At 44.4% G+C, this 23396-nt stretch overlaps 1 pseudogene; it reads right to left on the bottom strand.

Moving 5' to 3' along the window:
• Positions 1-4578: 4578 nt before the first annotated feature.
• LOC130128358 (uncharacterized) overlaps positions 4579-23396 on the bottom strand; it is a 30866-nt pseudogene continuing 12048 nt past the window's right edge.

Here is a 23396-nt window from a genome sequence, read left to right on the forward strand (position 1 = left end):
GCCATGGCACCAATATTGTCTTGTCAGTTGTATGACAGGAAAGATGTATTTTATTTCTCTTTTGCTATCTAACCCGCAAATCAATTCCACTTCATTTCCTGTCTGATGGATGAGGCAAGAGAAAAGTCCATTAAACACCTGGAGCCACATTCATTCTGAAATCTGGCCACCTGTGTACTTCTTATATGCTCTTGAATCCGCTCCTTGGTACCCCGAATGCATATTTCCAATGCTCCGTTCACAAATACTGAAAGAAGGACGGATGCTAATAGTAAGAATTTACAAAGGAATCAGTAAGGAGAATAATCATACAGGGCAGTGAGTGGGCTTAGAGTTGAACCATGATGGTGAGTAGAGTTTGATGCTGGTTTGGTTTGATGTGGAGTGAGAGTTGGCATACTTTCAGTGGTGGCTACTGTATAAGTGGAGGTTTTTTCTGGGCAGAGGCAAGTGAATCAGTGGTCTGTGCATCTGAACTGCAGCCAGTTCCATCCATTCTGCCATGCTGAGATTAGGAGAGAAGGCCTTTCTAAACGTGACTCTCCCCATGGTATGGTTGTGGAGAGGCAGGGAGCCGAGGCAGGCAGGCTGACTGGTTGGCTAGCTGGATGGACGCGAGAGGTACAGGAGTTAAAGCTGAACTGTGAAGTTTTCCATGGAAACAGACTTGTGTTTGTTCACATTCATAATTTAATTTGTGCGGACGTAGAGCATGTTGACTCTACTGATAAAAAGCTGGTAGCCTCAAAGGTACTCTTTAACTTTTAATCCTTAAATTGCTCCAATGATTAAATCCAGATTGGGATGAGAAAGCTCCCGCCCCCTCTTTGATTGACAGACAAAGTTGCCCCATATGTTAAAAAGCCAACTTTCAGTCAACTTTGATTCTGTCTGTGATCGCTAATGTTGTGTTTCAACATAGCATATAACACAGAAGAGGTGTTGTCATAGACGCATCTTTACGTTTCTGTTGTCACATGACTATAAAAAAGTGGTTTGATCAGGGTCACGAAATGCTTACAGCCCTGAAGTAACCAATGAACATGGTTAGCGAGCGAGCATTTTGTTAGCAAGGTAGCATTTCGCTCTTTACACTAACTTGGTCATGGTGTGTGTGCAGAATCTCAGGCACAAAGCTGAAAATCACATTGGGTTAGTGTTCTGGTTGTGGTATGGGCACCCACTACGCTCAGTAGCGCTACCAGTGACCAGAAACTCTCCAGTTCATCTGGAAGGAGTTTTCCCGGTTGTTCAAATGGAAATGCCCACTCAGCCGTTAGCAAAAAGCAGGGACACGGGTTAGCACTGACACCCGACCAGACTCTCCCTCAACACCCCCCCCCACACACACACACACACACACACACGTAGTCTGCTGCCAGTGTATGCAGGGAAAGTGACAAAAGTGTTAAAAGGAAGTGCAGAACCCTACGTCAGGTCACTTGGGAAAAGCTTTCAGAAGGGCTTGGGAAAATAATATTTTGATGCCAAAACATACATACTTTCACCAAAGTTTGAATTTTTGGATTTGAATACACAGGGAACACTACCGGGAAGCCACAGAAGAATATAAAAACCTTGAAAACACACAAAAATGCCCCCCCCCCAATTAACATGGGAAAGAGTGCAGATGAAGTGAAAGAGTGGGCTGTTTTTAGTATCTCCAAGTGCATGAGGCGAAGTCGGTGGAGGAGAGGATACGGGGGGGGGGGGGGGGTCTCTCGACTTCCCTCCTTCTCACTTCCTCTCTTCTTGTTCCCGCTCTCTGACTCTGTTTCTATGGCAGCAGGGTGCCGGAGGAGCCTTGAAGTCAGCGGGAAGTTAGAGGGAGGGCCAGGTGTGCAGGGGACCGCGATGGGCCCTCAGGTTTGTCTTAGAGGTGAGGGACAGACACTGACGTGTGAGACAAAAGGTATGAGCTTCACTGCTAATGACTCCCACAGGGGAGGCCAGCTGCTCCACTTGCTAAGGCTTGTACGTGCACTGTTACAGTGCAGAAGACACACAGCAGTGTCATGGTGTAAAGCACGCACACACACACACACACACACATGAACACAAACTTTAAAAGATATGGTCATCAAGAAGCAAAGGCACATGCATGCACTCATGCTCACAGATTAGCGGGCTCATCTCTCCTCCCTTCATCTATCTCTTATTCCCTCTCTTCCTCTATCCCTCTCATATGCCTGTATTTCAAAAATAAACCCTCTCGTTCTCCCTCCCTCTACTTCTGCAAACGCTCCTACCTCTAATGCTCCCCCAACGCGCACGTGCACACACGCACACACACACACGTGCGCGCGCGCACACACACACACACACACACACACACACACACAATGTTTACTGTCCCCAGCTTGCACCCGTGTGCCATGTGAAATGATGCAGTGTTGCTTATAAATTCAGATAGTCCGTCGGTGGAGTTTTGCCACCAGTTATAAAAGTAATGTGTCAGCACAATAATGCATAATCAATAATACATCGCATAGTCCTCTATGTGATAGCTGGGGAAATCTCCAGTCAAACCCCCTGTGCAGGAGAACAGAGCAGCTCTTTAGCAATGCATGTGAGCCCTCTAGTGTTACATTATTTTTTTTTCTTTTTCATTTTACTTATGGGTAAAATGTAGCAGCAGTGAGAGGCAGTGGGTGCTAAACAGTGACTGTCATGTGTGTTATGCTTTGCCCCTTATTCACCCTTTCTTTAGATTGTGTTCAATAAACCAAAAACCAAAATCTTTTCTTAAAATTTGCAATGCATTGTTGATAAGGGATGGGATTATGAACGACAATGCATGTTCACGTGATAAATTCCACTTTATCCAAGCTGAGAAGCAATGGCCAAAATGGGAGCTCTTACTGCACCGATATGTTTACTAGGCATTCGTGTACCAGTTAAAAAAAAAGAGAGACATTTAAAATGGCAGCATTAAAGCCATTATAAAGCAATATACATGTTACCATTCTGGTGACATTTGTCCAGAGACTTGTGAGGGAGAGAAATCCATCGCTTTTGGAGAAATAAAAAAGCTCGAAGGCCCAGATTCGGAGGGTGAATAATGTGATATTTAGTAGATGTGACATTTTAAAAGAGGCTTTAAAATCTTAGCATTGATCAAATGTAAGGTGACAGGCATCATACCACATTTAATGGCATTCAGGCCAAGACTTTCCAAAGGTTGATTATAATCTGTGATAAGTCATTGTAAGTAGAATAAATTTCTCCCTACCTGCTTTTTCTGCTCTTATATTATACTCAGTTTACCAAATCCATTCTTATACTTGCATTTTATAAGCAATGCATGGTAAGACATTGCATAAATCACGCTTCAGTGACAGTAACCTTCACCGCTGATGTCGGCAGAGGGAATATTGCAGCATTTCCACCGGGGAACATCAATTCTGAATCATAGTTTGCTAGATTTATCAGTAAGCTAATGAGACATCTAAGTGTTATCATTTGAACGGCATGCTCCGTTGTAAAATTATGTTCTATAAACCTTAATTTCCCCTGTATCACTGTAATTGTGATTACATATACCGTTTTGGTGAATTGTAGTTCGACATCTGAGTAGTCTAGGGTATGACCAGAGACATTACTATTTATCAATCCCACCATTAGTGCCTACTACACACTTTGCACTTGACATGCAAGGACTGTGTTCACTTTCAGCCATATACATTGAGATATAATTAATTGCATTTTTTATTTCTTGTGTATTAGAGGTTATGGAGGTATTTAGAAAATGTAGTTTCAATTAAACTGACTGTTAATCACATGTGACAAACATTTAAGTGCCGGGCGCTCCTTTTCATTTATGGCATTTTGCTTAAACTGGAAAAATGTGGTGTAGCAAATAGAGATTTATATTCCTAACCCTCTTCTGCATCTGCTCATTACATCTATGCAGTGCATCTTTACACCCAAAAGTTTGGATGAAACCCAACGTTGCCCCACTACTTTGTGCACTGCTTTACAGACCCCCTCCAGTCATGTTTTAAGACATATAAAATGCTCTGTTTGATATAACAAATTGTCTGATGTGTTTTTTCTGCAAAACAAGTTAAATTATCTTATTAAAATCCTTAAAATCACATCTACTCCTTTTCTCTTGTTAAAAAAAATCCAGAATCTATGACTATGCAAACTATCCCCGCCCTCAGTTCAAAACTACCCACCCCCCCACCCCTCCGCCACTTGCCCGCAGTGCATACCTGCTCACCATCGACTCTGCTCATCAAACACAGTAACCTCTGCTTGTTTTCTGTTTTGCTTGATATTGTATGCTACACAATCTAACATGGTAATATAGGAGTAATTCAGCCATACATTTTCGAACTGGAAATCAATTCTGAAGAAGAGGAAATTGGACAGTGTTGCATACAACTGGACATATCAGAATGGTAATGAATTTTATGTATCCCTCTCTACAACATTAGAATTGCCCAGGGCTTTCGAACAGCAGCTAAGGATATGCTCCAGGGTTCCTCTCTTGATGCACAGCGTACATGCTCGTGACTCCACTTTCCCCCAGCAGAAAAGGTTGGACAGGCTTGGTAGAATATCATAGACAACCTAGATTAGGAACTTGATACAATGGGGCTCAGCTCTCCAAAGTTTGGCCCATGAGATATTGTGCTCCATTGCTTGCTACCATCTTATCCAGGCTCCCTGCTGCTGTATTCCAACCATCCTGCTGGTTCCCTCCTCTTCAACTAATGCCCACACCTCCTCTTGAATAAGTGCCCTCCTGTCCTTCCCCCGCACCTTGTCGTAGCATGGTGTTATACTGCTACTAAGGCCAGCCCTTCACAAGTCACTGCACCCACCAGCATGCTGTGTCTTAGCTGAGACTCAGCAACCTCCACTGCATCTGCTGCCCTCTACTTCCATTCTGTCCTGACCTCAATGCCAGCCTGGAAGACCTTTAGGTCAGAAGACTCGGAGTATGCAATACCTCCCCTGTATAGCTCATCATGAACTCTTTGTTCAGGCTGCTAATGGGGAGCTTCAGCTTGTTGTTCTGACCATACAGGGTGATGTTGCTCAGGCCTCAACATAGTCCCATCCACTTCCATAGGAACCTGCTGATCCTCCTCTCAAAGCCCACAAATTTGGAGATCGGTACCTTGTAGACCAGAGAAGGCGTGGGGGGTTGCTATTTTGGTATACCCTGACTTTGAACTTGCCAAGAAGTCCTGACTTGTCCACCGCAGCCAACAAGGCTTCCAGCTCTTTGTTGATTGTTTGGATGGATGCTGCATCCCGAAGGCTGTTGTTGAACACATTTCCCAGGCTCTTCACAGGCTTGTATCTGTGTGCTGCCATGTATGCGAGTGAATTGGAACTTCTCAATGGCCATTCCTTTCTTCAGCAGCAGGGATCTGGATTTCACTGGCTTGAAGCTCATATGAGTCCAGCTGATCAGCTCCTCCAGACCCTTCAAGATCCATCTGCTGGTGGGAGAGATGTTGTCACAGTGCGGTCATCCATGAAAGTCCTGATTGGCAGCTGAGAGACACCAGACTTGGTGAGCAGTTCTCTGCACTTGACCTCAGCCGACTTCATCAGCATGTTCATAGCAAGCACAAAAAGGATCACTGAATTGGTACATGATTCCCTTCTCAAGCTTGTGCCACTCATTGATCCAGAGGAGACTCTCAGACTGAAGCTGTTGCAGTAGTCCAGTATTAGGTTCCTGAACGTTTCTGGGATGTGATGCTGGTTAAGTGCCATCTCCACAAGTTTGTAAGGCATGGAACCATAGGCATTTGTGAGGTCCAACCACAGCATGACCAAATACCCCCTTGTTCTCCCAGGCTTCCCTAATCAGCTGTGTGACCACACCTGTGTGCCCCAGACACCCTGGTATATTCGGGGTCCCTCCTTTCGGGACTGAGGTGTCGATGTAGGAGTTCTTCAGGAGGAGGTTAGTTAGGCACCTGGCAACAAATGCTGGAGAATATCTTGCCTTCAATACTGAGCAGTGTGATGGTTCTGAACTGATCAATGGTCAAGTCAAGTCAATTTTATTTGAATAGCCCAATATCACAAATGGTCTTTGATTCCTCCTCCTTTGTAATCCACACCCCTTCTGCACACCTCTGCTGATGAGCAACTTTACCCCTCCGCCAGATCACATTCAGGATCCTACAGAGCCTGTGGAGAAGCCAGTTCTTGCAAACCTGCAGGGCACCCCACTTGGTCCTGGGGCTGAGCTTGTTCTTGTCTTTTTGACCACCTCCTGGATCTCCTTCCAGCTGGGCCCCTTCCCATCGAAGTCCGAGGTTGGTGCAGGTGGATTTATCAAGGACTTACAGTTACTCAGATCCTGCTTCCTGTTCACATCACTGAAGGTGGCTGTCAATTTCCGCTTTGGAACAGGTGAGCTGGCCACTGTGCTTCTTTCCCAGCAGCTTTGAACCCAAAAAGGTTTGCTAGAAAGGCAGCCCATTTCCTGGCCCTGTCCTTCCTCCACCTACAATACCACTCAGCCTGCCTCAAGGTCATGAGCTTTTTTTCAGAGATGCTGAGCAGCTGTGTGAGAGCTCCTCTCTCCTCCTCACTTGCCTCCTCGAACTTCTGTCTCAGGCACTTAAGCTCCTGTCTGTGCTGGTTAAAAACATGATATGATCACACTTATAAAGTTATTTGGTCACATGATATGCATAAAGGATATTAGTTGACCCTGCCTGTTCATATTTGTCTGATATTTGCTGATGTCACATACAATTAAACCATTGTCCCAAGTGTAATACTGGAGTTAAAGCAACACTGAGTTTTCACAGATATGAATGAGCATGTGTATGTGTGTGTGCCATGTAATAATGTGGGACTCTGTAGCTGAATGGTTAGAGCGCATGCTACATGGTTGCAACCGTCGCCGGTCCGAATCCAGTCGGTGACTTGCTGCATGTCTTACCCCTCTCATTCTCCCCATTTCCTGTCTGCTTCTGCTAACACTGTCTAATAAAAAGTATGAATATACCAACAAAAAAAATAAATAATGGAGGGAAATAAGTCCAAGGTGGAATAATTGATTCTATTCTGCTGTGTACTCCCCAAAGTTTGATCATTAATCATTGCATGCATAACTGTTTGTGTATACTCATATACAAGTGTGTATGTGTGCACATCTGTACATTCCTGCATGTGGCAGAAATGTGAGTCAAAATGCAGTGTATTTGTGTATTTGTGTCCCTTGCCACACTTGCACAGGGGACATGTGCACGTAAATGTGAAATACATTATGTCCGCTCCATTCCAACAGCAGCCAGCATAGATATGTTAACAAAACGGAAATAACTGATGGATTGGACAAAAGGCCAGAACACAAGGGCACAGTGAGATTGCACCGGAAAAATGGCCATTTCACCTCTGAACGTCCCCGTCTGTTGACAAGTAAATCAATCACTGTGAGTGAATACTAAAATGAACATGCATGATGGATTCTGGTCTCCTATTTTTTTTCTTAATCTTTTGTCATACGGATTGGGCGTTTGCAAGGATGATTTGAAATTGGACCAAAGGAAATCATAAAAAGGTCTGTTACATCATGTCATCTTTAATGCATTTAGTGGATCAAAGTAAAGTTCAAAATGTGGTTAATAGCCTTGGGAAAAAAAAATTTCTAAGAAATGTAAAACCTGAAAAATGTATAAATAAAATATGCATTTTCCTCCCACCAAAAGGTGGATGTTACCCATCCACCACTAACACACACACACACACACACACACACACACACACACACACACACACACACACACACACACACACACTACATGTGCACCATGAAACTGTTATCACTTTCAAATAGAGCTCAAATGTACTGAAGAAGGTATATTTATCGTTTGATAGTAATCACACAATTGTTTAGATTTCAGGAGAAGGCACCCATCTGTGAGATCCCACTGAGGTCAACAAGCTCCACCAAAAAATGAATGAATAAATAAATTTCGCATCAAGGTGAAAAATCATATCAGTGAAATATTTATAGTCCGCTGTAGCTTCCGTACTTGTGTTTCAATTAATCGAAGTGACAACTATTGATGTGCATCCACATCTTCAACCTTGACGCTTGAAAGCTAGATCAAAACATTATTATTCATCTCCATGTCATACCACACGTATTTACATAACACCGTAGATTAGGATTCGTACTGTACTGGACGGTCTTTTCGATCCCAGGTTTTTGTCTGATGACCTGTAATACTGGGCCACTTTTCTTTTCTTTTTTTTTTGTCATCAGGTGAAGCCTGTGTCAGCTGCCATGTGTCTAAGCATGTTCAACTGGTAATTATATGATATGGGTGACCATCTGATAACTGACAGACCTGACCGGCTGACCGGCAAATGAAAAATACTGAGCGAATTCTTTATGAAAGCATATAATGAGAGACAAAGGCAAAAAGAGATGAGGGTAGGGAGCAAATAGGGAGGGAGGGACGCGTTTCTGCAAGGATGGATAATAATGTCACAATAAACAGGCGTGCAGGGGGCGTCCGGGTAGTGCGACGGTCTATTCCGTTGCCTACCAACACAGGGATCGCCGGTTCGAATCCCCGTGTTACCTCCGGCTTGGTCGGGCATCCCTACAGACACAGTTGGCTGTGTCTGCAGGTGGGAAGCTAGATGTGGGTGGGTATGTGTCCTGGTCACTGCACTAGCGCCTCCTCTGGTTGGTTGGGGCCCCTGTTCGGTGGGGGGGGGGGGCTGTGGGGAATACTAGTGTGATCCTCCCACATGCTACATCCCCCTGGCGAAACTCCTCACTGTCAGGTGAAAAGAAGTGGCTGGCGATGCCACATTTATTGGAGAAGGCATGTGGTAGTCTGCAGCCCTGAGGGGGTGGAGCAGCGACCAGGACAGCTTGGAAGAGTGGGGTAATTGGACGGGTACAACTGACAATTGGGGAGAAAAGGGGGAAAAGTCAAAAAAGAAAAAAGAAAACAGGCGTGCAGATCTTACAGCTCTCTTCTTGATACCATGAGTTTTCAAAGGAACCCACCCACTAACCCCCTCCCCTCCCCCAATAAAGTCTGGTCTTTCATGTAGACAGATGTTAAATCTATGCACTCTGGCAGCACACTGAGTGAGTTTGGTGTCTCTCAGTCCAGTTTGTTTGGCCAACTGCTGTGCTTTGCGAGTGTTGTCGTAGGGCTGCTGTGGGCTTATGCAACCCACATCCTTCTCCGTCGAGACCGGCTACTCTTTGCTCCTCCGCAGCTCTGAACTAATGCTGGCAGCAGGACTGAGTGCTTTGTAGATGTGGATGAGACACATAACGGGCTACAATTCCCCAGCTTCCAACAGGAAAGTCACTCCAAGATTAATGAGTGTTGCAGTGTCTGCTGGCTGCTCGCTCGGCCATCCGAAATTTGGACCAAAGGACATGGGATAACTTCATGGAACAGAGGTTCAGTTTTGAAGCTACGCAATTGATCCATTTTGTTCTCGTCTGCCTCTGGGAAAAAAAAAAAAAACATGTGTACTACTACTACTACTACTACTACTACTACGACTACTACTACCACTGCTACTACTACTATTTTCGGCTGCTCCCATTAGGGGTCGCCACAGTGGATCATCTGTTTCCAGCTCTTCCTGTCCTCTGCGTCTTCCTCTGTCACACTAGCCACCTGCATGTCCTCCCTCACCACATCTATAAACCTCCTCTTTGGCCTTCTTCTTTTCCTCTTCCTTGGCAGCTCCATATTCAGCATCCTTCTCCCAATATACCCAGCATCTCTCCTCCACACATGTCCAAGCCATCTCAATCTTGCCTCTCTTACTTTGTCTCCAAACCGTCCAACCTGAGTTGTCCTTCTAATATAATCATTCCTAATCCTGTCCTTCTTCGTCACTCCCAGTGAAAATCTTGGCATTTTCAACTCTGCCACCTCCAGCTCCACCTCCTGTCTTTTCATCAGTGCCACTGTCTCCAAACCATATAACATAGCTGGTCTCACAACCATCTTGGAAACCTTCCCTTTAACTCTTGCTGGTACCCTTCAGTCGCAAAACTCCTGACATTCTTCTCCACCCACTCCGTTCTTTTCTTCACCTCTCTTCTGCACTCCCCGTTACTTTGAACGGTTGACCCCAAGTATTTAAACTCATACGCCTTCGTCACCTCCTTGCATCCTCACCATTCTGCTGTCCTCCCTCTCATCCATGCATATATGACTGATATTACTGTTTTGCTATGTTTGTATTGCTACATTTATATGTCACTGAATGAGAATAGATAATTCGTTGACCTTTATGAAAAACATGGTTTCTCCCTGTAAGAGAAGGCTATAAAGAAACGCCTCCAGCTTCTCACTGTTAATCAAGCCATCAGCAGAAGCATCATTTGGAGTAAATGAAGCAATGTTTAGCATGGTAAATGTGGGAATACGAGATTGCTACAGATTAAAGTTGTTCACCTATCGAGTGGCCCAGTTTGACGGCATTTAGTACCAATATAGAGGAGTCACAAGATGGTAGATGGTTCACTCTCTTTCGCAAACCCCATTCTATTTTTCCTTTTGGAAAAAAAAAACAAGCGAGCAAACAAAAGACTTCGTCACCTCACATGAGGTCTGTGAGGGACAGAGGGAGAAGACACAGACTATTTTTCTTCTGTAGTGTGTGAGTTAAATGCTGATTTGATTATGAACATTTGAATTTGGAAGCAGTGATTTCGTCATAAGGAACCTCAATGGTGGCCCAGCCAGCAGTCATTTTGCTAGCAACATCGCTCTTATGAGGAAAATGTTGCTTCAAAATTCATGAATGTGAGACATCTGACTTGCAGAACAAAAAGTAAGTGATTTAACCCTGGGTTAACGCATCTTATTTGAGATTTTGTGGGGATTTCCGCACATGCACCATCTGCCATCTTGCAGCTAATTTTGTCCTACAAAGTGACGACATGGCCAGACCTCTCTAATTCATCCCCAATTCATTTGTTTTGGTTTCTTTTTCACATACAATCTCGAAGGGACAGCTCTGAGTTGGCGGGGACGTGTTATAAAGAGGAAGTGGCACGGTTTGCCGCCTGGGTTTGAAATTTAGCACAATTAATGTCTGTTTAAAAGGTGAATGCATTTCTTTAGCTGAACTGCTCGCTATCTTGCTTTCTCACTTCGTCTTCGGCGCTACCTCCCATTCATCTTGCTCTGCTGTGTGCAGAGAGAGGCGACCTTTAGCTTCCTTGTATAAAGAAAAAATAAAAATGCAATAAAGTGAAATGAATACAAGGAAGGGCGTGTGTGCAGTTTAAAATGCCACTGCTGAACATCCTGACTCCTGATGTCTACACAATGTCTATCTGCACAGTTTTACATGTGTACACTCACTGCACGAATGTGAATGCACCCTTGCATGTTTTGGGACATGCTGCTACCTGCTACCATACATTACACCTCTCAATCTTTTCTCTTCTCTTCTCTTCTCTTCTCTCTAATCCTTTCTATTTCTTTCATTTGCCAGTCAACACTCTCTCACTCTCTCTCTCTCTCTCTCTGATAACTGTCCCTATTATGCCCAAAGAGAAACAGTTTTTCATTGTTTTCTAGAAGGTGTGAGGCTTACACCCCTGTTCCTGCTATTAGAACATTTATTTAGATCAACTGGGGGACGTTTTTACAAACGGAACTTTATTTTTGGTTTCAAACATAGCCACCATGTAAAATATAAATGCCAATTCTTGAACTTCACTGCAGGGCAGGCAAAAATTACTATTTATGTGAGCCGGAAAAAAAGAGCCGAAGAGTGTGTAGAATGTGATGTTGAACTGTTGTTTACCAGGACGGTCAAGGCCAGGGTAAGGGTAGATTTTAATTATTACAAAGCAATGAAGGATCTGGACACATTCACAACCATCTGGTGCTATGAAGGGGTGCTGCGGTAGAGGATGAGCTGGTTTTTGCTGCAGAGCTCGGAAAGGGGTCTTACCTGTTTTTTGTTTTGTTTGTTTGTTTGTTTTTTTGAGTTGTTGTTGAATGATTATTTTTGGGATTTTTAAAAGATGCATGTTAAGTGTTTGTTTGCAATTTGACAAGTATCGTTTATATTGTTAAAAAGACATCAAGGCTGTTTTTTTGATAATTTTTTAATATGAATTTTGAGGCCTTATGCACAGGCTACAGTTGAAGCGTACAGGAAGTGCTGATATGAAGAAGAAAGCCAGAAAGAAGATGAAGAAGAAAAAGACGAAGAAGAAGAAGACGAAGACGAAGAAGAAGGTATAATATACAAGCATTTAGGCGATGCTTTAAGCTAGATTTCCCCATGGTTTGTATCAGATCATATTTTTTTCTCCCCTCCGATATCCGATCTGGCATTCTGGGCCAGTATCGACCCGATACCGATGCTGTGGATCGGATCGGAACATCCCTAGTATAATGCATGACCGACATGGCAATCTAAATTCAAGCATCATCAATAAATCATCCACTCTGCTAATTATTCTTTAACAAAGTTACTAAGTAACCACTAATGAAGATTTTTGACCTGAAATGTGTCATAATTAAGAGAACATTTTTGCACGTGTACACTCACAGCATGAATGTGAATGTATCTTTGCACGCTTTGGGACATGCTGCTACTTCTCTCCCTCTCTCTCTCTCTCTACCAATCTTTCTCTCTAACCAGAATACGCCCCAAATTCCTCTCTGTCGTGGGCGTAATGGTGCGGTCTAGCGGCTAACAATGCTGTGATCCACAGGTCATCCGCCCCAGTGCCAGAGCAGAGCAGCTTCTCTCATGGTCCATTACAGTCTGCCTAATGACCACGCTGATGACCTAAACTCAGTGGCAGGCTGTCCTCACATTGCCTGCTTAAAACTTTCTACACTAACAGGGGCGGCATGGCTCAGGAGGTAGAGCGTCTACCTCCCCCATTGTCTAGTAATGGGAATGCCGCTGGTTCAATCCCCGGCTCCTCCAGAGAGCATGTCGAAGTGTCCTTGAGCAAGACACTGAACCCCTAACTGCTCCTGATGAGCAGAGTGGTGCCTTGCATGGCAGCCTCCTCCATCAGTGTATGAACGTGTGTGTGAATGAGTGAATGTGAGGCATACACTGTAAAGAGCTTTGAGTGGTCAGTAGACTAGAAAAGTGTATAAAAATGCAGTCCATTTACCTTTTGCCATTAACACAAAACACAGGATTTGGGTCTTTTTTTTGGGTCAAAGCAGATAATTACAGTTTTGAAGATATTCCTTTCATTTAATTGTGTCACAACTGAAAAAAACAGCCTTTTGGTCACAGAGCAAAAGCACATTTTAAAGTGTAGAAACCACTTTATTTGTGTAGGTCATAATTTCAAGGTTTTTCTTTCCTTCAGCAACATGTGGAGTATGGGATTTAAGGCTCACAGGTGTTGATTTCACCCTGATGCTTTGTGTCCGAACAAACTGCTGCAAAAAGAAAATCTTGATTTCTACGTACATCACCCCAATGACTTAATTAAGAAAAATAATCTGGTTCAGAGATAGTGGCAAAATAGGTCTGACACACACACACACACACACACACACACACACACACACACACACACACACACACACACACAAGCATCTGGTCACCTATTACTGTAAGTCACAGAAAGTTGAATCAGTTCATCTGGACACGTCTATTGAGAGAGAAATGTTTCATCACTCATCTAAATGACCCCTCCAGTTGCAACCGTTCCCAAATCCTCTGTGAACAGTACACACGGCCATTAAAACTCTAGTTAATGCTCACGACACTGTGCATATGAAACCGATCGTTTTCAGTCATTATGCCACTGTATTGCCCCCCCCTTCCCCCCCATTGTACCCGTCCAATTACTCCACTCTTCCGAGCCATCCCGGTCACCGCTCCACCCACCCTGCCGATCCAGGGAGGGCTGCAGACTACCACATGCCTCCGATACATGTGGTGTCACCAGCCGCTTCTTTTCACCTGACAGTGGGGAGTTTCACCAGGGAGACGTAGCGCGTGGGAGGATCACGCGATTCCCCCCAGTTCCCCCTCCCCCACTGAACAGGTGCCCCAACTGACCAGAGGAGGCGCTACTGCAGCGACCAGGACACATACCCGCATCTGGCTTCACACCCAAAGACAAGGTCAATTGTGTTTGTAGGGACGCCCAACCATGCCGGAGGTTACATAGGGATTCAAACCAGGATGCCCATGTTGGCAGGCAACAGAATACACCACTACACAACCCAGAAACCCCCCACCACTGTACTGTTTATGAGGGTTGAGCATACATAAAGACATATTACTTTCAGGCTTTGTTTCTATGCTGTGAGAAAAGGCAGTCAGGGCTGTGATTTCTACATAGATCAATGGCAATGTCCATTTGTGTGCACGTAGGGGTTTGTGTGCATGCATGTGTGTGTCTGCATGCATGCGTATGCATGCGTGTGTGTGTGCACGCTTGTGTGGAGCGGAGGTTGGGGGGACAGTAGTCCCGGGCAGCTGCTAAGGGTTCCTATGGGAGCCTGATGGATCTGTACCAGAACACACAGAAGTAAGCAGCCAGCAAACAGACTGCAGCCATGCCCCCATTTCCTTTTCCTCCAACATGGCCACTCAGTGACTACAGCACTGACAGAATTACATGCAAAAAAAAAAAGAATCTGTTCTCCAGGTATATCTCCACAGAACCTCATTGTTGATATCCCAATATTGTAATGGACCCCCACCCCTCCCCCACATACACACACTCACATAAATACTACACTAAACTGCAGCGTATGATATGAGGAATTTGCAGAAGCTCTGCCTCTATAAACGTCAAATTGTAAATGTTGTAGAGCACAGTAATGCATTATGCAAAATAACATAATATCTATTACTGCCTTGCTCTTAATTATGACACATTTCAGGTCAAATATCTTCATTAGTGACTACTTAGTGACTTTGTTAAAGAATAATCAGCAGAGTGGATGACTTATTGACGAGGCTTGAATTTAGAATACCATGTCAGTCATACATTATACTCACACAAGATGAATTCTGAAAGCCTTACGCATACAGGCCATAATCAGGACTCTTACCATAATCAGGCCATAATCAGGACCTGTGGCATTTTACTTTTCCTTTCTGCCATGACTGTCTCTCCATCTCTTGCTCTTTTGTCTTCTCTCTGTCTCTCTTTCTCCCTTGCTACTTGGCTGTTATGACACGCAACCGTGTTGTGTGGTGATTTTGATATGACTGATGATCTCTCTGATTGAGTAATGCAATCAGAGACATGGGGAACAAATGAAGGAGGGAGGGAGGAGAGAGAGAGAGAAAACAAACATACATCAACCAGGGCGCGGGATTGAATCTGGGTATCTTAATTTAGTAGGCCATAATTAAAAATCTGTTTGCCAGTTTTTTTCCTTCACCCTGCTCCGGAGTCTCGCCTCCCCTTGACGATTAAAGATTTAATCACCATCTGCAGAAGGGGGCTGGGGAAGTGTGTCTGACCCAAAAGCGCGAAATGCAAGATGCTGCCGTTGAGGGACAACATTCAGTAGAGTTGGACAGTGTGTTCTTACTGTCCATTTCCAGCCAAATACGAATGTGTTTACTGACATAATTATAAGAATTAATGAGCCCCCGAGTACAGATTGTTGTGACAGTATACTCGCTTTAGAACTCAATTATGGTGGCTTGCCAGAACAAAAATAGCAGATTGGAGCTTTTAGTAATCATTCCTTTCTGAATACTGGCATTAACATCATGACGTGAAAATTCAGAAGGTGTCCGAGTGGCGTGGCGGTCTATTCCGTTGCTTACTGACATGGGGATCGGCGGTTCGAATCCCCGTGTGACCTCCGGCGTGGTTGGGCATCCCTATAGACACGATTGGCCGTGTCTGCAGGTGGGAATCCGGATGTGGGTATGTGTCCTGGTCGTTGCATTAGTGCCTCATCTGGTTGGTCAGGGCACCTATTCCTCACTGTCAGGTGAAAAGAAGCGGCTGGCGACTCTACATGTATCGGAGGAGGCATGTGGTAGTCTGCAGCCCTCCCCGGATTGGCAGAGGGGGTGGAGCAGTGACCGGGACGGCTCGGAAAATAGGGTAATTGGCCGGAAACAATTGGGGAGAAAAAGGAGGAAAAATCCATTCATTCATTCATTAATTTTCAGCCGCTTCTGTGGGGTCGGATCACAGTGACAGCAAGCTAAGTAGGGCACTGCAGACGTCCCTCCCCCCAGCAATGCCCTCCAGCTCCTCCTGGTGGATCTCAAGGCATTCCCAGGCCAGATTGGACGTGTAGTCCTTCTAGTGAGTTCTGGGTCTACCTCGGGGTCTCCTCCCAGTTGGATGTGCCCGGAAAACCTCCAAAGGAAGGCGCTGAGGAGTTATCCTAATCAGATGCCCAAATCACTTCAACTGGCTCCTTTCGACATGAAGGAGCAGCAGCTCTACCCCGAGCTCCCTCCGGATGTCCGAGCTCCTCACCCTATCTCTAAGGCTGAGCCCAGACACCCTACAGAGGAAACTCATTTCAGCCACTTGTATCTGTGATCTCACCCTTTCAGCCACTACCCAAAGCTCATGACCATAGGTGGGGGCTGGAACGAAGATTGACTGGTAAATTGAGAGCTCTGCCTTCCGGCTCAGCTCCCTCTTCACCACAACGGTCTGGTACAACGTCCGCATTACTGCTGATGCTGAACCAATCTGTCTGTCAATCTCCCACTCCATTCTACCCTCAGGAACCCCCCCCCCTCAAAAAAAAGAAAATTCAGAAATCCCACCACAATTTGTCCTTATTTACTTTTGTGCTTCAAATGGGTTGAATAACCATAGTTGCTCCACAGCGTGAGTAAAGTTATTGCAGCTTAATCCAATATGAAACTCTGCACAAGTACACATTGTGGTCCCACAGAACAATGGTACACAGGCTTAAATGGCTGGAATATGAAATATGTTTCTGCACGGCATGGTGGGAACATCATATTCCATTTTCAGCTCCAACATTTTCCTCTCTGATTGCATCCAGAGAGACCAATAACAGACCTTGAAAACAAAACATTGCAAATAAACTGTATTTTCACTGTTGCAATTGCTACATTTTGAAGTAAAGTTTCCCTGCAGATGATAATCTTACCTTTCCTCATAGCCTTTGATAGCCGATAGTGTAATGTGAATAAAATGTTGCATGGTTTGATCAGTACAAGAGATTATTCAGGGAGAGGTAGAAACACAAGGCCAATTTTAGGCGTAGCATATTACTTCATGAAACCAACCCAGTTTCACAGACAAAATGTTGATATACAATGTATTTGCAGTTCCCAAAATATGATGATTGCCGACATTCTGTCACTTGCAAATGGTGCACGTCAGCTAGTCACATGGAGACACATGTGACTATGTATCTTCGTGATGAGAATATACTTATTTAAGGTTGGCCTCAAGAGAGTATATATCGAAGTATTAAATCACATTCTGTTATGTGCATATGAAGCATGTCCAGAGATTGATGAAAGAGGACATCTGCTCAGATCATCCGCTTTAACACCATTAGATCAAAGCTGGTTAAAGTGAGGTATATCGTTAGAAATGGTCATATTTAGGTATGAGATTTGGTGTGGTTGAGGTCAGGGTAAGGATCTGGGGGGCCAAATGGTAAATGTTTGGGTGCCACGGTGGTCAAGTGGTGAGCACTGTTGCCTCACAGCAAGAAGGTCCTGGGTTCGAACCCCAGGCCATCCCAGGTCCTTTCTGTGTGGGGTTTGCATGTTCTCCCTGTGCCTGAGTGGGTTTCCTCCGGGTGCTCCGGTTTCCTCCCACCATCAAAAAGACATGCATGCTAGGGTTTATACTCCTGTCTGTGCCCCTGAGAAAGGCAATGGAAAGAAAACTGGCGTTGGTCCCTGGGCGCTGCAGCTGCCCGCTGCTCCTATACAATAGGATGACTTAAATGCAGAGAAAATATTCATTGTAATAATACAATTCGTTGTGAGAATACAATGTTGAATAAAGTGGCCTTCTTCTTCTTCTTCTAATCCGTGTTAAATTTAAATCAGGGTTAAAAGTAAATCCTAGTGTGTCCTCAAGTGAGTAAACACTGATTGATACCTTGGCAACCACTGTATTTTCGGACTTGCAAATAAGCTGTTGTCAAACATTTGGTCTGTGAAAATGGGCTCCATGAAAAACACTGCATGGCCACACATGTAAAGCTGCAGAATTGTGCAGAACAAAATAAAATCTGACATTGAATTTTACTCGAGCACACTTGGTGTCAGTAGTGCACGCTAGATTTATTAGTACTTTACAGTGCCACACTGCAGACACGAGTGACCCGACGTATACCAACAGGTGCCATCTAGTTGTAATTAAAAAAAATTAAAAAAAACTTGGCCGGTCCTCAGTGTTGTGAATCATCTCTGAAGCTGCACTGTCCAACTGTCCCTGACACGTCACTTTGAGATTTTAACTGGGACATTTGCCAGCCAAAGTACGTACACCTGCAGCTGGAAATAATAGGAACTATTCCACATTCGCCACGATATAAAACATCTGCGCGAGTTACACGGCGTGATTGCAAGAGTATGTCGCTGCTGAATTGGCACTGAATGAGGTTCTGGTCTTTTAAATGTCCTCCTTTTCACAACAATAGACGCTAATTAAGACTGAGGCTTGGCGCAAAATGGCATTGTGAAAATAGCCCCCTCGTCTGGCAAGTGGACAGGAAATTCGGAGGAACCAGAAGAGGAATGAACAGAATTGCCTTTATTTATTTAGAATGTGGAAAAAAGGAAAAATGTGTGTTTTAATATTTGGTCCCCCCCCACCCCACCCCACACACACTTTTTTTTTTTATGTAAAAAACAACCTGGATGTCTGGGTGGCTTGGTCGGGTGTCCCTACAGACACAGTTGGCCGTGTCTGCGGGTGGGAAGCCAGATGTGGGTATGAGTCCTGGTTGCTGCACTAGCGCCTCCTCTAGTTGGTCGGGGTGCATGTTCAGTGGGGAGGGGGAATTGGGGGGGGAATAGTGTGATCCCCAACGCACATCCCCTGGTAAAACTCCTCACTGTCAGGTGAAAAGCAGCGGCTGGTGACTCCACATGTATCGGAGGAGGCATGTGGTAGTCTGCAGCCCTCCCCGGATCAGCAGAGGGGGTGGAGCAGTGACCGGGACGGCTTGGAAGAGTGGGGTAATTGGTTGCATACAATTGGGGAGAGAACGGTGGGGGGGAAAAAAATCAAGAAAACGTAACAGACAACCTTATCGTGCACTTACCTCTGCCTATAATTAAGTCACAGAGCAGAAGTGTCTTGTGTTATCTACGGGGACAAAGTGGGCAGGGAAACTTTGAGACAGTGACAGATCATGAATTACAACTCAGTCTATTTCCCCGCCGCTTCTTATCTGGTCCACAGACCTAGCCGCTCTAAAGGCGAGCCGGAGCTTCGTGTATCAGGCCAGTGCTTAATGGAATTGATGGCTCCGTATCAACTTTGGTCCAAAGAAGGAGATATATTGGAGCAGGTCGGACTCCGAGGACCTGTGCCAAAAAGACTTAAAGTCTCATCTGCCACTTTGACTTAAGTTTCGTGCAAATATTGGCTTTTGGAGTTTGAGTTGGTAAATATGTGTTTTATGACCGCTGGACAGCAGAACTTGTGGAGACGCTGCTGTTTTGTTTTTCACATGGCGTATTTCACAGGATGGGCTCAGGGTACTGCCGGAGCTCGAAAAAGACGGCGGAGGAAAATAAAGGTGGTGAAGGATGGAGGGTGATATTGACACAGAGAAATGGAGAAAACTATGAAGAAAAAAGGACGACAGCTTCAAGGGTGTGCTCTTGGTCTCGAGGACTTGCTGACTTGTTGTCTCCTGGCGTGAACTTAACAAGGCAGCATTACTTTCCCCCGGTGCCCATAAGAAAAGAGTTGAATTTGTTGAGGAAAGGCAAATCGTACTCTCTGTCCAAGTGCAGACAGGGATCCCTCTCTCGCCTCTGATGCCCAACATAAAACTCCCATAAATCTTTGATTTGTTTACTGCGCAACTCGGTCTTGCGGGGGGGGGGGGGGTCTCATCATATTCTAACTCAGCCTAACTTTCTTATGGTGCTGGGAGCCTCGGCATACACATTCAGCAGCACACAGTAAACAAACACACACACACACACAACAGGATATAATGATGATGTGAGAACAGTTTCTGCCACAGATTTGTTTTTCAAACCTGCAATCCTAGTGCTAAAGTAACGATATACATGAGCACACCAGGTGATGTTTATTTTGGCCTCAAGCCGCCCTGTCTCCAGGTGGTCTGTAGTAACCGTAGCATAGGAGATAACCCCTTTTGCATTGCATCCAACACAAACAAGCAGCGAGACCAGAGAAAACACAGAGCCAGGGCACACAATTGGCTTTACGGAAACAAACAGGTACGTGGTAATATCGTTTTGCAAAATCAAAAGTTGGATTTTACTGAGTGATGGATAAATTATACATCACAGATTAAATATTTTATGAAACGCTGTGCATGGAGGAGAGGGCCGTAGGAAAACAAATCTGTTTTCTAACGTTGAATATGGCTATGTATTATCTGTGACACTCCATAAAAAATTAAAAAAACGTTGTTACGTTACTTTCTGTTCAAGAGTCCCTTATCAGGCCCAGCTGACTGGTATATAGCGACACACAAAGCCGGCGTGTTTCCTCCTCAGAGAGTTGTTGAGACCCTTTAGTGTTTTGCTTTCTGTTCTAATCTCTACAGTTTGTGTTGTGAAACACATCAACATACACGCAAACGTAGTCACATCTGGACACATGCTCTCTCTCTCTATCCTTATAACTCTCTCAGTCACACACACACACACACACACACACACACACACACACACACACACACACACACATCCACTGATACCTGTCATAGTTGTGTCCCACTTCAGCTGTCATAATCAGGAAGTCACATCACCATGGGCAGGCGACATCGCTGCAGACCCGTCACACCCTGGTCATAACCAGAGGTGGAAAACTCCACTTCAGAAAGTAGAAGTACTAACCATGTATTTGCTCCACCCATGCACCAAACCAGCTGATTCTAATTAGCACACTTCAGCCAGGTAGGAGAACTAATTATTGAAATCAGCTGGTTTAGTCCATGGGTGGAGCAAATACATGGTTAGTACTTCTACTTTCTGAAGCCAGGTGTTCCACCTCTGGTCACAACCTGTTCCACCTCCTCCCCTCTGGTTGGCACTACAGGGCACTGTCCACCAAAACAACCAGATATAAAAACAGTTTCTTTCCGTGGGCTGTCATTCAAATGAACGCTTGGCACTGTCTAATAAATACAACCATTTTGTATATACTGTACTGTGCATTGTGTGTATACTGGTACCCTCTGTCATGTCCATCTACCTCAGGCACATGTGTGTGAGTAACCTGTTAACAGCATCTCTGATCTCTGCACCACTGCACTTTATCATCTCTTATTTCACCTGTATAAGTCAATCCTTGTGTATATATCTGAAGATTGTTGTGTTGTAGTGTTGTTATTCTATGTTAAGTACACTGAGAGCACCACGAAACCGGAGTCAAATTCCATGTTTGTGTAAACCTACATGGCCAATAAACATGATCCTGATTGTGATTCTGATCATTGACACCAAGTTGCCAGCATTTACATTCTCAAGATAACTTTGGCTACTCCTTATTGCTGCACGACTGTTGATTGTAATGGCAAAAAGGATTGATATTTGTATTAGATACTGTATAGATACTTTATTATAGTACAAGAGGAGATTAACACAAGAGTTTAGAGGTTCAGTGAATTCAGATCTTCAATGGCAGAAGGAACAAAGCTCCTTTTAAAGCGGCCCATCTCCAGATGAGGACCTGAGACCAGATGGAAGCAATGTGAAAAGTGGGTTAAGGGGGTGAATGGGATCCTGAGTTATGGGTAGTGCTCTGTGTATCGTGGCTTTGCTATTGAGGTCTGATGAGTTGAGGGTGTGAAGGCGTATGATTTTGGATGTGCTGTGTGAAATGTGGATGAGCCAGTTCCTTTATATTTAACTGTTAAAATGGTGATGTGGAGTGGAGTGGTAAAGTAGTATTGGCTGATTTATACTTTTGTACAGTAGCAAGAGAAGTTGAGGTTCGACAGAAAGTGCCTTTAGTTTACGAACAACTGATAAGTCTTTGCTGACAGAGTTTATGGATATCAGTGATGTGTTGGTCGAAACAGAGTCCATTGTCCAGAGTCAGTACAAGGTACCTGAAGCAGTCTACAAGTTCAGCAGACTTGTTATCAGGGGCGGAGCGTGGGTCTCAGCACAAAGGGGGCAGAGCTGTCAAGTGTAAAAATGCCTACTCACTCCCCCTTCTGGCAGTGTGACGCAGTTATACCTCACAACCAATCACAGCTAGATCACAGCTCCGATGCATTCATGAATAGTCGTAAAAAAGGCTATAGCCTTTATAGGGGCCGTTAATATCTATGTATAGGGGCCCCGTACTGTACTGTATTTTTTATCATTAGCCGACTAGGCCTGTCAGATAGCATTTGAAATTCGAATGTACATTCGAATTATGGTAATAATATTCGAATTTGAATATGAAAATATGAAATTCGATTTTTTGTAATATATTTTTTTAATATATTTTTCCCCCTTATTAATATTATTATTATTAATGCACACACGTTTAAATGGAAATAAATGATGGTTTCGTGAAACGTATTTTATGAAAATAAGCATAGCCTACATCCGTAGTAAAACCGGAAATTAAAAAGCTCTTGTCAGTTCCCACGCCGAGCGGGCGGGCTCATAGAACACAGGAAATGGCGGAATCCGAGAAGAACGTTGGCTGTGACCCAAGCGCTAGCACTAGCACTAGCACATCTCCTGCGAGAGTCATTCATACTCCACAACATCTGAGAAGTTACGTATGGAAATTCTTTGGGTTTTGGGCTGTTAATGGGAAAATCGAAGAGAGAACCCGTGACAAAGTTGTTTGCAAAATATGCAAGACAGAACTGTCCTACCGCACCACCACTACCAACCTGAGCAATCATCTCGATGCTAAACATCCCGAAAAGCTAGCAGACGATTCCGTAACGTTTACCGGAAAATATCCACACCTCGGGAAGATCGCTCAGAGATACCTCGCCGTGCCAGGGACATCCGTGCGCTCTGAGCGTGTCTTTTCTGATGCGGGAAACATAGTCACCAAAAAAAGGAGCGCTCTCGAGTCTGAACACGTGGACGCTTTGGTTTTTCTCGCAAACCACTATTAGCACAACTTCTTATACTACTACAGTGAGTAGGACTCTTGATTTTATTTTTTTAAGCCCCGTGGGTCATGGATAATTTACTATGCCTATGTTACTTACGGTAAATTCGTTAACACCATCTGGCCTTTTCCTAGTCAGATTTAT

Source organism: Lampris incognitus, chromosome 18 (assembly GCF_029633865.1).
Source record: "Lampris incognitus isolate fLamInc1 chromosome 18, fLamInc1.hap2, whole genome shotgun sequence".
Classification (NCBI taxonomy): domain Eukaryota; kingdom Metazoa; phylum Chordata; class Actinopteri; order Lampriformes; family Lampridae; genus Lampris; species Lampris incognitus.